The sequence below is a fragment of the Pongo abelii genome, chromosome 12 (genome assembly GCF_028885655.2).
Source record: "Pongo abelii isolate AG06213 chromosome 12, NHGRI_mPonAbe1-v2.0_pri, whole genome shotgun sequence".
Lineage (NCBI taxonomy): Eukaryota > Metazoa > Chordata > Mammalia > Primates > Hominidae > Pongo > Pongo abelii.
Window position 1 is genome coordinate 41,695,541 of NC_071997.2, and position 14,841 is coordinate 41,710,381.

Consider the following 14,841-nt stretch of genomic DNA (forward strand, 5'->3'; position numbering starts at 1 on the left):
AGGAGCGTCTTGGCAAGGGGAGGCTCCTGGGACCATCTAACCTCTGGGGCAAAAGGGTGATGCAGTGTGGTTAATAAATCAGCCTGCCTTGCTCCTGTCCCCAGAGGGTCTGAGGCTGTGTACTCTTCAAAGCAATGGTCTGGTGACTTCCCAGAAGATTCCTGTGACTGAAGATTGTTCCAAATAGTCACTCTCAAGTGGGTTCCTAGGGTGGAGAGACCAACCCAGAAGTACCCACACTCAGCAGGCTCTCTAGGCAGAGCTCTGAGGGGAGGGCAGAAGGGGAAATTTCTGGGTGGGTTGGTTGGTTGGTTGGTTTGTTTTGAGACAAGGTCTCACTATGTCACCCAGGCTCCAGTGCAGTGACTATTTCCAGGAGCAATCATAGTGCACTGCAGCCTCAAACTCCTCAGCTCAAGCAATCCTTCCACCTCAGTCTCCCGAGTAGCTGGGATTCCAGGTGCATGCCACCATGACCAGCAGGAAAATGCCATCTTTACAGTAACACCACTTCCATAGGAAGGGATCAGGGAGCCTTGCCCACTCCAGAAAAAGTCCTAGAAAGAGTAAACTTAAAGTGTCCACACACCATCTCACACTCATTAGGATGGCTACCATCAAGAAAAAAGAAAAACAGAAAATAACAAATGTTGGCAAGGATGTGGACAAATGGAAACCCTTGTGCACTGTTGATGGACATGTAAAATGATGCAACCACCATGGAAAATAGTATGGCTGTTCCACACAAAAAAATTAAAAATAAATTCTGTATGAACAAGCAATTCAACTTCTGGGCATATACCCAAAGGAACTGGAAGCAGGGTCTTGAAGAAGCATTTTACACCATGCTTATGGCAGTGTTATGCACAATGGCCAGAAGGCAGCAGCCTGAGTGTCCGTTGGTGAATGGGTGGATAAACGAAATGTGGTATGTACATACTCTATTAGTCGGGGTTCTCCAGAAAAACAAAACCAGTAGAATATATACAGATACATAAGGAGATTTATTACCGGCATTGGCTCATCCAATTAAGGGAGCCAAAGGGGCCCACCCTATGCGATCTGCAAGCTGGAAAACTAGGAAAGCCATGGCGTCGTTCAGGCTGAATCTGAAGGCCTGGGAACCAGGGGAGCCACTGGAGTGACCACCACTCAGCTGAAGGCCTGGGAACCTGGGGGGCTAAGGGTGATGAGTCCCCGAGTCAGAAAGCCCGAGAACCAGGAGCTCCAATTCCCCAGGACAGGAGAAGATAGACACTCCAGCTAAGAAGAGAAAGAGAGAATTTGTTCTTCCTCTGCGTTTTTTTTTTTTTTTTTAGACGGAGTCTCGCTCTGTGGCCCAGGCTGGAGTGCAGTGGTGCGATCTCGGCTCACTGCAAGCTCCACTTCCTGGGTTCATGCCATTCTCCTGCCTCAGCCTCCTGAGTAGCTGGGACTACAGGCTCCCGCCACCACGCCCGGCTAATTATTTTTGTATTTTTAGTAGAGACGGGGTTTCACCGTGTTAGCCAGGATGGTCTCGATCTCCTGACCTTGTGAGCCGCCTGCTTTGGCCTCCCAAAGTGCTGGGATTACAGGCGTGAGCCACCACGCCCAGCCCACCTCTGCCTTTTTTATTCTACTTGGGCCCTCAGCAGATTGGCTGTTGACCACCCACTGGTGAAGGCGGACCTTCTTTACTCAGCCTACTAATTCAAATGCTCATCTCCTCTGGAAACGCCCTCACAGACAAACCCAAAGATAACGTTGTACCAGCTATCTGGACACCCCTTAACCCAGTCAAATTGACACATAAAATTAACCATCATGCATGCAATAGAATATTATTCAGCTTAAACAGGAAGGAAATTCTGACATATGCTACAACACGGATGAACTTTGTGGACATTATGCTGAAATATCCCAGTCACTAAAAGACAAAATAGTGTGATTCCACTTATATGAGGTATCTAGTGTAAACCAAAAATAAAATTCAAAGCATCCCCCCATGCCCCTGCAACCATCTGAAAGGGCTTCCTTCTCAGCCAGGGCTCTTTTAAAATTTAACCTGGGAGACTGTTTCAGGTCATGATGGAAAGCAGGGGTCAGACATGCCTCACGATACCTCTCCAGCATTGACATCAACACAGACTTTAAGTGTGATAAGAAACATTTTACAACCTGTTCCCTCTGAAGCCTGCCACTTGAAGGCTTCCTCTGCAAAATAAAAACTCGGGTCTCCATAATCCTTTATCTTAACCCAGACATTTCTTTCCGTTGATCCCAGGTCTTTAGATAAACTCAACCAATTGTAAACCAGAAAATTTTTTAATCTACCTATAAGCTGGAAGTCCCCCCGACTCAGCTTTGAGTTGTCCCGCCTTTCTAAACCAAACCAATGTATTTCTTAAATGTATTTGATTGATGTCTCATGCCTCTCTAAAATGTATAAAACCAAGCTGCGCCCCAACCACCTTGGGCACATGTTCTCAGGACCTCCTGAGGGTTGTGTTGGGGGCCACGGTCACTCATATTTGGCTCAGAATAAATGTCTTCAAATATCTTACAGAGTTCGATTCTTTTCTTTGACACTAGAGTAATCAAGTTCATAAAGACAGGAAGTAGAATGGTGGCTGTTAGGGGTTGGGGGAGAGAAGAACAGGGAGCTGTTGTGTAATGGGTAGAGAGTTTCTGTTTCACAAGATGAAGAGTCCTGGAGATTAGCTGCCCAACAGTGTGAACGTAGTTGACACTACCGAACTGTACACTTAGAAATGGCTAAGATGGTAAATTTTATGTTATGTGTATTTTACTACAATGAACATTTTTTATTTAAAAAGTGCACACATGTATTAAAATCCTCATCGCCTGGTTGTTGACCACGTTCCACTTTTTGTTTTGCTGCTATGTGTCTCTTCATCCGCTTCGTATTTATCTGGTGCCAATTTTATTAAGGGTAGAATGAGATTCAAACAAACTTTCCTCCAGGGAAACGACAAACCCAAGAAGCAGGCAACTTGCCAGGACAAAAGAATAAAAAAATAAGCAAACAGCCCAGAAGGTGCAGCCCGGCCCTGCTGGGGGTCATGAGGTGGGTAAGCTGGCTCCATGCAAGGGGATCTTGTCTCTCCTTCCTAAACTTCACAGCTGAAGGAAGGTGGAGAGGGCAAGGTGGACCTTGGACCAGGTTACAATCCACAGGATGTATTCTCATTGTCCTTCTGGGTTCTAAATGTTTCTCTCCATGAGTCACAAAGGTTAACTGGCTCTAAAATTTTAAAACCCTCAGGGTTTTCCTTTTTTAGATTGTCCTCAGGAGACCTCTCACTGAGTGTTCCCTCCATCCTCATTTCCAACTGGCAGCTGCTTCTTAGCATGCATGTTTACAGAAATACCAGTAGTTATTGCATGTTCCCTTCCATGTGATTAAGCATTGCCATAAAGCCAGGACTGGATTAGAAATAGATCTTCCCCTTCTGAGAAAGCACCCAATGGAGCGAAGCTGGCGGCAGTGATGGACAACTTGTGCCACCTACTGGCCATCGATGGTATCACATGACCAATGCCAAAGACTGGACAAGGTTTTGCCACCTGCCAATGAACTGGCCAGAGCCACTGCCTCGCCCACTTTGCATGGCAGAGGGTGACTAGGAAATATGACCAACTGTCCCACACTGGAACCGACCTCCACGTCTGTGCTGCCTAGCCAAGGTTTCCAATCACCTAGGTTATTATCTGAGGGAACAGCCCCTTGGAGCTCTTGCTCCAAAAGGGCCTGGAGGAAGAGCATTTCAGGACAGGGCCATAAATTGTGGCATTATTCTGCACGTAAGTTCAGACACGGGAATGAATGAAATACACTGCACTGTGTTCTGCAACTTTTGTCACAACATTTTACCTCCTTTGATCCCCCTTAACAGTTATATGAGCTAGGTTCTATTATTATTTTAGAGATGATGAAACTGAGGCACAGAGAGGTTCAATCATTGGGTTAAATGCCTTTCCACTGCTACACAGAGGGATATGATGCCTTGATGGGGTACTCACTGGAAAGTGGAGCTATAACATAATGTTTCTCTTTCATGTTTATTTTTCAAAGCAAACACACCATCATAAAGATATCCAAGTGTTCTCTTAACCGTTTGGAAGATCTTGTTTAGAAGCTTCACAAGCATATGAACATCCTCAACCTTATAGCCACAGTCTCATTTCTTGGTTCATTTCAGTGAATATGGATTGACCACCTTCTGGGTTCCAGACAGAATGGCAAGTGGGGACTACGCCATCACCTACCCTGCGGGGCTATTTCTCAACTATAAGGTAACTTGAAATCATGAGACTCTGCCACCACTGAGGCTGTTCATGTTCTGAAGCCCATTCACAGAAGTTTCACCAGTAATAGGAGCAAGTACATAAAATCCCCAAATGTGACCACTTCAAACAGGATTACACCCATGAAAATGCATGTCTTGATAGGTTCATTTTTTAAAAAATCAGTGGTATCCTGTTTAGAATCCCATCTGAAATTTAGGAAAAGAACCTTCCCTGAGACAGGCTCACCTCCTTATTATAAGAAGAGCAGCCTCCGTTTGGCAGGAAGCAGTGCCTCACTGACTCCTCCTCACATGGCCAACCTGACTGAGACGGAGCCCAATGTGCTGTCAACCGGCAATGAGCTGGGGAGACACCAGAGCAGAACCCAGGCTTCAAGAGAGAAGCAGGAGGCGGCCAGGCACGGTGGCTCACGCCTGTAATCCCAGCACTTTGGGAGGCCGAGGAGAGTGGATCACGAGGTCAGGAGATCGAGACCATCCTGACTAACACGATGAAACCCTGTCTCTACTAAAAATACAAAAAATCAGTCGGGCATGGTGGCAGGCACCTGTAGTCCCAGCTACTCAGGAGGCTGAGGCAGGAGAATGGTGTGAACCCGGGAGGCGGAGTTTGCAGTGAGCCGAGATCGCGCCACTGCACTCCAGCCTGGGCGACAGAGCGAGACTCCGTCTAAAAATAAAATAAAATAAAAAAATAAGAGAGAGAGAGAGAAGCAGGAGGCTAGTTTTTATAGGCTCCTTCTACTCAGTTTGCCTGGGGGCTGCAGCCTGCCTGTGGCAGAAATTAACAAATAATACCTGCATGCATTTATTGAGGACTTTACATCCATCAGAACTCTCTGGTTCCATTTTCATATTAGGTCTCTGTTTTTTGCCCCAGAAGGCTGTAGGGTGGGGATTGTTACTCCCCGGATGAGAGCGAGGCAGAAGGTTTGGGCAGTTTGCCCAAGGTTCCAGGCAGAATCAGGATGGAAATTCCATTTCCTGGTGCCGTTGTCAAACAGCCACTGGATATTAAACCCCGCACGACAGAAAGAAAGAAGCTTGAGTCTACAGGAAATTGGAAGATGAGACTAATAAAAAGCTCTTAGACATGATCTCCTTCCTGAAAATTTCCTTTCTCTTTGACTTTTAAAGAAATCTGGAAGTTGGGGGTGACAGGTTGGGAGTGGGATGAAGGAACATCCTCAACCCTCAGGGAGCTGTTTATGTTCTGGGGAGGCAGGAGAGGGAGGAAGCATAGATATCTGGAGAGAAGAGAGAAATGTGACCAGGATTGAGGCCCATATCACCAGCACAGTGACTTTTTTTTTTTTTTTTGCAAAGCTGTATATGGCCTCTCTGAACAAGATTTGCTTTCTATGATTCTGGGACAAATTCCGGAAATGTAAGAGATGGAAATGGTTGTGGGTGGAATCTAATCCCATCCACCTCACATTCCTCTTGAGGAAACAAAGCTCAGGGAGTTTCGGCCATTTCCCCAGGTGATTCCAACCTTGTAACATACATTAAAGGCCTTAACCCCAAGAACAATGGGAGCTCATGAAGGCATGTCACAATAGAGACATGATCAGAAGTCAGTCTCCTTGGTCACTTTCTACTCCATCGTGCTTCTGCCAAAATTAAGGAATGGCTTCTTTCTGAAGTTCAGGTGAAACTGATCATTTATCAGTGCTGCAGAGAAGAAGGCAAGAAAATGAGAAGAGTAGACGATAAACTCCCGTGAGAGAGAAAGGACAGTGAGAGGCAAGTGTGAGAGCCAAGCGGCACACATTCCCAGTCACTGCAGCTGATGGCCTGAAAATGACAGGGAAGGCAAGTGTTTGGAGAGGCAGCAAGGGATGGAGGCATGAGTGGAGTTGGGTAAAACCATCCAAAGGAGACTCGGAGCTTCAAGGAGTGTTTCAAAGGAAGCAACACCCAACAGTACTGGCATTTGGGGTCTACAGTAAGGATCGAGAACAACCCCACTCCTCAGTATTACCCTCAGTGAACATCTATTCAGAATCTGTTCAGTTTATTGAGCACCTCCTATGCTTCGCCCTGTAGATTCAGCAGCACAACATCCAAGCCAGCCTAGACCCCGCCCTTGTAGAGCATACAGTCAAGTGGAGAATACAGACATTAAACATGGAGCGATTTAATGACAAGAGGAGAGAGCACCAACAAGGAAGACACAGAGTGGTCTGACTGAGCCAGGGCAATGGGCAATGGGAGTGGAGGAGGCTTCCCTGGACAGGTCACATTTAAGAGGCACTTAATGAACATGCGGATCTTTGCTAGCGATGCAAGGCAAGAACAGTGTTCCAGCAGAGAAAAGGCATCTGGAAAAGCCTTGGGTATGAGGGACTCAGCTCATGACCACTGGACAGTAGGTCATGGTGGCTGGAACATAGGAAGAGAAGGAGAAGGGGGCTGGCCATGACCTTCCCCATGAAAGATGCCACACTGACCTCAGAGCAATGGGAACTCATTAAAGACACAATCAAATTTGAGCTTTTCAAAAACCACACCAGCTTCAGGGTAGAGAATGGTTTGTCGTGTGCGTGAGAGAATGAAGGGAGACCAGTGTAAATTCTACTGAGGTTACCTCAGTGAAAAGTGGTTGGGGCTGGGGCTGGTGGGCACATGGGAGGTAGAAGTGAGTAGGTTCAACGACACTTTAGAAGTTAGGATCAAGGGAACATGCTGAGAGACTGGATGTGAGGGGATACAGTGGGGATGTGTCAACTCCCAGGAGGATGGTTGCAGCACGTCTGAGACAGAGCACATTTGAGCTGGAAGGTCTGAGCACAGCATTGGGTATATTGAGTTTGAGATGCATGAGGCCACCAAGGAGGGAGCCAGGGCATGAAATCAGGCATCCTCTGCAAGTGGGTGCCCCATGGTAAGCAGAGGCACAGGGAAGAATGAAATTGAACAGAAAGAGAATATAGTGGCCAGGCGCGGTGGATCACGTCTATAATCCCAACACTTTGGGAGGCTGAGCCGGGAGGATCACTTGAGATCTGGAGTTGGAGACCACACTGGCCAGTATGGCGAAACCCTGTCTCTACTAAAAAATACAAAAATTTGCCGGGCATGGTGGCTCGCGCCTGTAGTCCCAGTTACTTGGGAGGCTGAGCCAGGAGACTCACTTGAAGGAGACCAGCCCCAAGGATGTTCAGTGTCTGGTCAGGAGGTGGGAAAGGACTAGAAAGGGATAGCTAGGGAGGTGGGGAAACCAGCAGAGCCTGAGATCTCCAAGGCCAAGGACACTGGCCCTGGGGCGTCGGGAATGACAAACACTAGGAGGTGCCCAGGGGATGTCACAGGATGGCCTCAGAGGGCTCGTCGCTGACCCCTCCACCCAGGGCGACAATGCCTAACCACCCCTGAAATAAACAAGCCAGCCAAGGGCCTGCATCCTCATGACATGCGCACTTCCCAGTGCTTCTGTTTTATATCAATAAAAATGCACAACGAACACACACCCAAACTATCACCTGCGCTTCTCTCAGGTCTCATAAGGAATTCATCCCACCCAAGATTTCCACTTTCTGAATAAATTAAGCAGGTTTTCTTTGGTGGCTTTTGTTAAAAATCCTGAGTATTTATTCACTCATTTATTCACAAACTATTTATTGGGCACCTAATATGTGTCAGGTACCATTCTGAGCAATTAGAATACCTCAGTGAACAAAAGAGATAAAGGTATTTCCTACTGAGGACTTTATATTCCAGATCTGGAGGCAGAGATGGCATAGGAAAGGGTGATAAGTGCTATGGAGAAAGAAAAAATAGGATAAAGAGGACTGGAAGTGCCAGTCAGGAAGGAGGAGTTATGATTGCATTTTACAGAGTGGTCAGGGAGAAGAGACGTTGAGTAAAAATAGGGCTCATTTAATGTTGGACTTCTCCCTCTCTCCCTACACAGGCGAAGCAAAAGAACAGAAAAGTCCAGAAGCACCTGGAAGATTCCATCCACAAGATTTATGATGGACTCATCAACAAAACTGGGCACAAAACTCAGGAAGGGGGACCAGAAAGCTCTCCAAGATGCAAACCTGACTTTGTGACAAAACATGACGATGATGAAATGGGAAACCTGCACACAAAGTCTCCAATGGTCAGGGTTTTAAGCGGCCTTAATCAAAGCTGGACAAACAACACACGATCAAGCAAAAACTCTACAAGTGGTGACAAGCCTCAAATCACAGAAACTTACCAAGTAAGCCAAATAGATGACAGCAAAAGCAGCCTCTGAGTCTCATCCAAACGCAGTGGTGAAGGGAGAGAGACCTGCTGCTCATAGCCAAAGCGGGCGCTGGCATGCAACAGAAAAGGAGAAAGCCCTTGGCTTCCTGCTCTCCTGGCTGTTTCTCACGGATATAAAAAGGGAGATTCTGCTTCCAAGGAGAAGCTGCCTCCTCTCAATGGATTTGTGTCTCCTGACCACATCAGTTCCATTTGGCCAACAACAGAGCTGCCCTGTACGGCCTGTTGAGCACCACAGGGAAAAGTAGTGATGCCCGAAGACTAGAGATGGAATGCAGCACCAGATTGCAAAGGGGAAGAAGCCGCAGAACAATGAGTAGAAGGTGGAAGGAACTGGCTTCTTCGCGATGCTGCTGAACGCTGACTCGCCCACCCTGGACCACCTCCCCTGTGTCTCTTGTTTATGAGCAGGCCGTTGAGTGTTTAGTTGGGAGCTTTCCTTTCTTTCTTTTTTTTTTTTTTTTGAGACAGAGTCTCACTCTGTCACCCAGGCTGGAGTGCAATGGTGTGATCTTGGCTCACTGCAACCTTCACCTCCCAGGTTCAAGCAACTCTCCTGCCTCAGCCTCCCAAGTAGCTGGGACTACAGACACACACCACCACAGCCAACTAAATTTTTTTGTATTTTTAGTAGAGACAAGGTTTCACCATGTTGGCCAGATTGGTCTCGAACTCCTGGCCTCAGGTGATCTGCCTGCCTTGGCCTCCCAAAGTGCTGAGATTACGGGTGAGAGCTACTGTGCCCAGCCAAGGTTTTCCTAACCATTAGATAGAAATGCACTGGTGGGGGTTATAGACAACAGAATCCCCTCTACCAGGTTTAAGGAGTGAACGATTTATTATAGGACAAAGATAGCACGCAGGAGGAGAGAGGTGGCTGAAGACGTGGGCCATGACAGAAAGATGGATGAGACTGTTGCTGAGTTTATTAAGAGGATCATCTCAAACATGCTCATGGCTGGGTGTGATGGCTCACTCCTGTAATCCCAGCAGTTTGGGAGGCCAAGGCAGGAAGATCATTTGAGCCCAGGAGTTCAAGGCCAGCCTGGGCAACATAGTGAGACCCCATCTCTACAAAAAATAAAATTAGCCAGGCGTGGTGGCACATGCTGTAGACCCAGCTACTCAGGAGGCTGAGGTGAGAGGATCGATAGAGCCCTGAAGGTCAAGGTTGCAGTGAGCTGAGATCACACCACTGCACTCCAGGCTGAGTGACAGAACAAGACCCTGTCAAGAAAGAAAGAGAGAGAGAGAGAGAAAGAGAGAAAGAGAGAGAAAGAAAGAAAAAGAAAGAAAGAAAGAAAGAAAGAAAGAAAGAAAGAAAGAAAGAAAGAAAGAAAGAAAGAAAGAAAGGAGGGAGGGAGGGAGGGAGGAAGGAAGGAGAGAAAGAAAGAAAGAGAGAAAGAAAAGAAAGAGAGAGAAAGAGAGAGAGAGAAAAAGAAAGAAAGAGAAAGAGAAAGAAAGAAAGAAAGAGAAAGAAAGAAAGAAGGAAAGAAAGAAAGAAAGAAAGAGAAAGAAAAGAAAAGAAAGAAGAGAGAGAAAGAGAATCCCCATGACGGAAATGACAACAATCCTAAAGCCTGGGATTTTTTGCCTGAAAATCAACTGCAGACTTTAAATGTCCGGCAGAGAAAGGACTCTCTCGTTCAGCACTTGGTTCTGCTGTGTGAGGAGAAGCATGCAAATCCCTATGACGCAGCCCTTTGAGACAGTTTATACTCAATTTCATCAGCACAAGAAAGTTTGGGATGCTTTTCAGATGAGTAAAGGACCAGGTGAAGATGCTGACCTTTTTGATATGAAACAACTTAAAAATTCATTTAAGAAAATTCTTCAGGCCGGGCACGGTGGCTCACGCCTATAATCCCAACACTTCAGGAAGCAGAGGCAGGTGGATCACGAGGTCATGAGTTCAAGACCAGCCTGGCCAAGATGGTGAAACCCCGTCTCTACTAAAAAAAATACAAAAATTAGCCAGGTGCAGTGGCAGGTACCTGTAATCCCAGCTACTCGGGAGGCTGAGGCAGAAGAATCACTTGAACCCAGGGGCGGAGGTTGCAGTGAGCTGAGATTACACCACTGCATTCCAGCCTGGGCAACAGAGTGAGACTCCGTCTCAGAAAAAAAAAAAGAAAAAAAAGAAAATTCTACAGTAAGCATTTACAAATGTGACAGCTTTAGAGACATTGAGGGGAATGCAGTCTGGATTAGAATTGCCTGGGGAACACAGTACACAAATCCAAGCCAGTACCTACAAACCTACCACCTTTCTTTTTCTCTCCTTCCTTCCTTCGTTCCTGCCTGCCTGCCTTTTCCTTCCTTTCTCTTTTTTTTCCCAGACTGCATGTGCCTTCACTTTTTCCTCCAAGCTGAGGTGCAATAGACCGCTTCTGGGTCAGGCACTGATAATTGCTAGCAGACACCATCAGACTGTGAAAATGGATCTGAGAAGCTGACATCTGGACTCCCAAGGCTATTGTTTTTAAACAGTATGATCAGATCTTTGAAGCTCACAACTCGACGACACCTCTACAGGAAAGAAGCCTTGGGCTGGATATAAATATGGATTCAAGAATTATTCATGAAAACATAGTAGAAAAAGGAAGAGTCCAAGGAATAACTCAAAAAGCTGTTGGGGACGATCCTCAACCACAACTAGAATTTGCACAATTGAAGCTTGAAAGGAAATTCAAAAGTGATTTAAATGGGACCATCTTGGCTGAGAAGGAAGAATCTCCAGTTCTCTAGCCCACGTCTTTTGGAAGCAATGAAATCCTTAGCCCCAGCCAGCCTTGCAGATACACCGCTTTCTCCACCACTCACTTGCATATCCAGCAAGAGAATGAGTTATTTTAAAATTACAGATAAGTGAGACGTGGGTGGTTTTGTATGCACAGGAGCTCCTTCACTGTATTGTACATGCATTTCAGTTCATGGCTAGCTATATGGCTTCTGTTTATATACTTGTATTTTAGAAGTTAACCCTTGGTATTGAAATTTCAGAAATGTTCACGTAATTGTTGGGACTGACTCATTCCTCCACGATATGCCTCCTCTCTCCCATATCCTGCTAATTGTCACAGTTGCAAGCACTTGAGATGCAGGATACAGACATGGCTGCACACTTGACCTCGAGTGCCTGCATGCTGTAAGGTCAAGCATACGGCGCAGTGCTGGAGACGGTGGGAGTCGTGTCCTGCGTCCTTTCTCCCACTCCTGTCCTCTTTGATCCTGGGGAGGTCTGGCTCCAATTGCTGGTTTCCAGAGACTCATTCTTAAGTCTTGGATCACAGAAAGAAGCAACAAGAAACTATATCCAACTCAAAACTTTTTAGGAGAATCATAAAAGTGGTCCATTCAGAGGGTAGAGTTGGGTCCACTAAGTTATTGTTGCAAGAGGCTGCATATTCAGTAAATCAGTTGTATAAAATAATGTTCTCTTTTTTTTTCTTCTTCTTTTTGAGACAGAGTTTCACTCTTATTGCCCAGCCTGGAGTGCAGTGGCGCGATCTCGGCTCCGCCTCCCAGGTTCAAGCGATTCTCCTGCCTCACCCTCCCTAGCAGCTGGAATTACAGGCACGTGCCACCATGTCTGGCTAATTTTGTATTTTTAGTAGAGACAGGGTTTCTCCATGTTGGTCAGGCTGGTCTCAAACCCCCGACCTCAGGTGATCCGCCCTCCTCGGCCTCCCAAAGTGCTGGGATTACAGGCGTGAACCACCACGCCCAGCCAATAATGTTCTCATTGTTAATATGATACTTTTTATCATCTGTTTTTATCATATGTGTTACATTAAACTGATAAATAGTAATATTATAATGACTTGTGAATACAGATAACGAAAAGCTGATCAAAAAAAAAAAGATGACATACCAAATCGAATGCTGGAGAAAGAGACCCCCAGTGCCATACCATAGAACTAATGCAGTGAGGGGCAGCTGCTCTGGCCCCTTCTGGAGGCTGCTGAATCAGGATGCCTCTGCCACAGCTGTCAGCCCCTGCCCCTGCCCCTCCACTGCAAACTGCCCCAGCCATGGGAACTGTTTGGGATCAAAGCCTTGAGTGGGTGCCTATGATCCCTGGACCTAAATCATATGTTTGCACCTCAAAAGCAAGGACGGCTGTGAAATGGAATATTTGGGGATTCATTAGAAGGCAGGAGGTACACTGTGGGGAACTATCAAGCTGTGAAGAGGGTGCTGAAAAGATTTGAGGAGCTACAAATGGCAGAGGTACACCACAGCACACTCACTGACTCAGCCAACACATGAAAAAACAAAAGCGAGATTAAGGTACGCCACCGGAGCGCTGCTGCAGGAGGAATGTGGCACACTGCATTCTTGCCTCCTTTATTGGACAATGGGAAAAAACAATGCGTGGTACTAGAAAAATCAGAAAAGGATGTTGCTGCTCACTGATAAAGTGCTTCCCCCGAAGGAACCCCACCATGTGAGCAGCCACATCCATAGGCCACAGCTTGGAAAGTGTCCAGGCCATGCCCTCTGGGGAAATCCTAGCACTCCTCTTGTCTGTCTCTCCCTCTCAGGGACCACAGCTCTGCACTGTCTGATAGCAACTGTTTTGCTTTGTTGTGTTTTTCCTCATCTATTTTGTCCAGCGTTAATTACGTCAGGTGGAAGAATAAACGCCGTCCCTGCTACTCCATCTCCTCTGGAAGCAGAAAAGCAGTGCAATGACCCTGAGAGTCACAGGGAGGATAAGGGCGGCTTTCCCCACCCCAGCCCAGCCACCGCTGACTCTACCTGGAACCTCTCCTGACCTGCCCCCAATTCTTCCCAAGGAGAGGCTTCCTCCCTCCCTGGTCCTCTCGCAGACCCCCGGCTGCATTCTGAGCCACTCCTCTTCCCTCAGCTCCCACTCACCTTCCACATCCCCTCCATCCCCCTCACCACAGCTCCACTGCATTTTAGTGTCTGCTGTGGTTGACCCCAGATGTCTGCACCAGCCTGTCTCACGTGAACATGCTCCCCTCTCCAGCTGCCCATCCACCACTGCCCCCTTCATGCCATATTGAAGACAGTCCCTTGTTCATGTGGGTAACATTTATGTGTCTGCATAGCGTGGGTTCTTTTTTCTGCTCTGATAAGGACCCAGCATGTAGAAATGGAATTCATTTCCCATACATAAACTCAGGCACTAACCAGACTGTATGGCCCAATAAATGTAATTCAGAATTAGGAGCCGCAGGAGCACGGCTCTTCCTCACTTGACCATTCTATCACCAAAAGGCCCACCAAGGAGGAAGCCTTACCACAGACCCAATCTCTATTGACAGCAACCAAAAATGCTTAGCAACTTCTCTAAGAGAGAAATGGCCCTAGATTAATCAATGACCATACATACATTTAAGCTTCTTAATAAACTGTCCTATAAATTCCACGCATTATTCCTAATGAAAACATTAAAATTCCTCATATTTATGTAACAATTTACCAAAACACTCTCCCATAAGTTATGGTGGTAATTCCTCAAAACCGCCATGAAATAGCTAAGCGACTGGCCTTTTTTACAACAGACATAAATAAATTCCAATGTATTAACAATTTAAGATAGTGACTGATATGGTTTTGCTGTATCCCCACCCAAATCTCATCTTGAATTGTTGCTCCCACAATCCCCACGTCATGGGAGGGACCCGGTGGGAGGTAATTGAACCATGGGGGCGTGTTTTTCCCACGCTGTTCTCGTGATAGTGAATAAGTCTCACGAGATCTGATGGTTTTATAAAGGGCAGTTCCCCTGCACACACCATGTAAGACGTGCCTTTGCTTCTTCACCTTCAGCCATGATTGTGAGGACTCCCCAGCCATGTGGAATTGTGAGTCTATTAAAACTCCTTTATAAATTACCCAGTCTCGGGTATGTCCTTAGAGCAGCGTGAGAACGGACTAATCCCAATAATTGTTAAGTACAAGTCCCTTAAGCATGTATGTCCTTTAATGTGGCGTGCATGTTCAGCATCATTTCTGCCCTATGGCAAGGACGTTCGCATTTTGCTCTTTAGACCTTCTCCCACTAGAGGGCGCGCTAAGCCAACCTAGGCCGGTCCGATCGCTGCCATCAGTGCCTGACACACACCTGGCAAAGCCTGAGCGGGTTTTCAGACCCATGATGCATCAGCCAGGCCTCCCACCAACCCCAGGAGTTGCTCCCACATTGTGCAGGTGTTTGGCTGCATTGGCACGGGGACCAAGGATTCCTGAATTCATATTCGGTGCCCAAGTTTTTTATAATTACATCCTGGAACAA

At 46.7% G+C, this 14,841-nt stretch overlaps 1 pseudogene; it reads left to right on the top strand.

Annotated features, from left to right (window-relative positions):
• Positions 1-10,650: 10,650 nt before the first annotated feature.
• On the top strand, positions 10,651-14,453 carry LOC129057650 (centromere protein N-like; annotated as a pseudogene).
• The last annotated feature ends 388 nt before the right edge of the window (positions 14,454-14,841 follow it).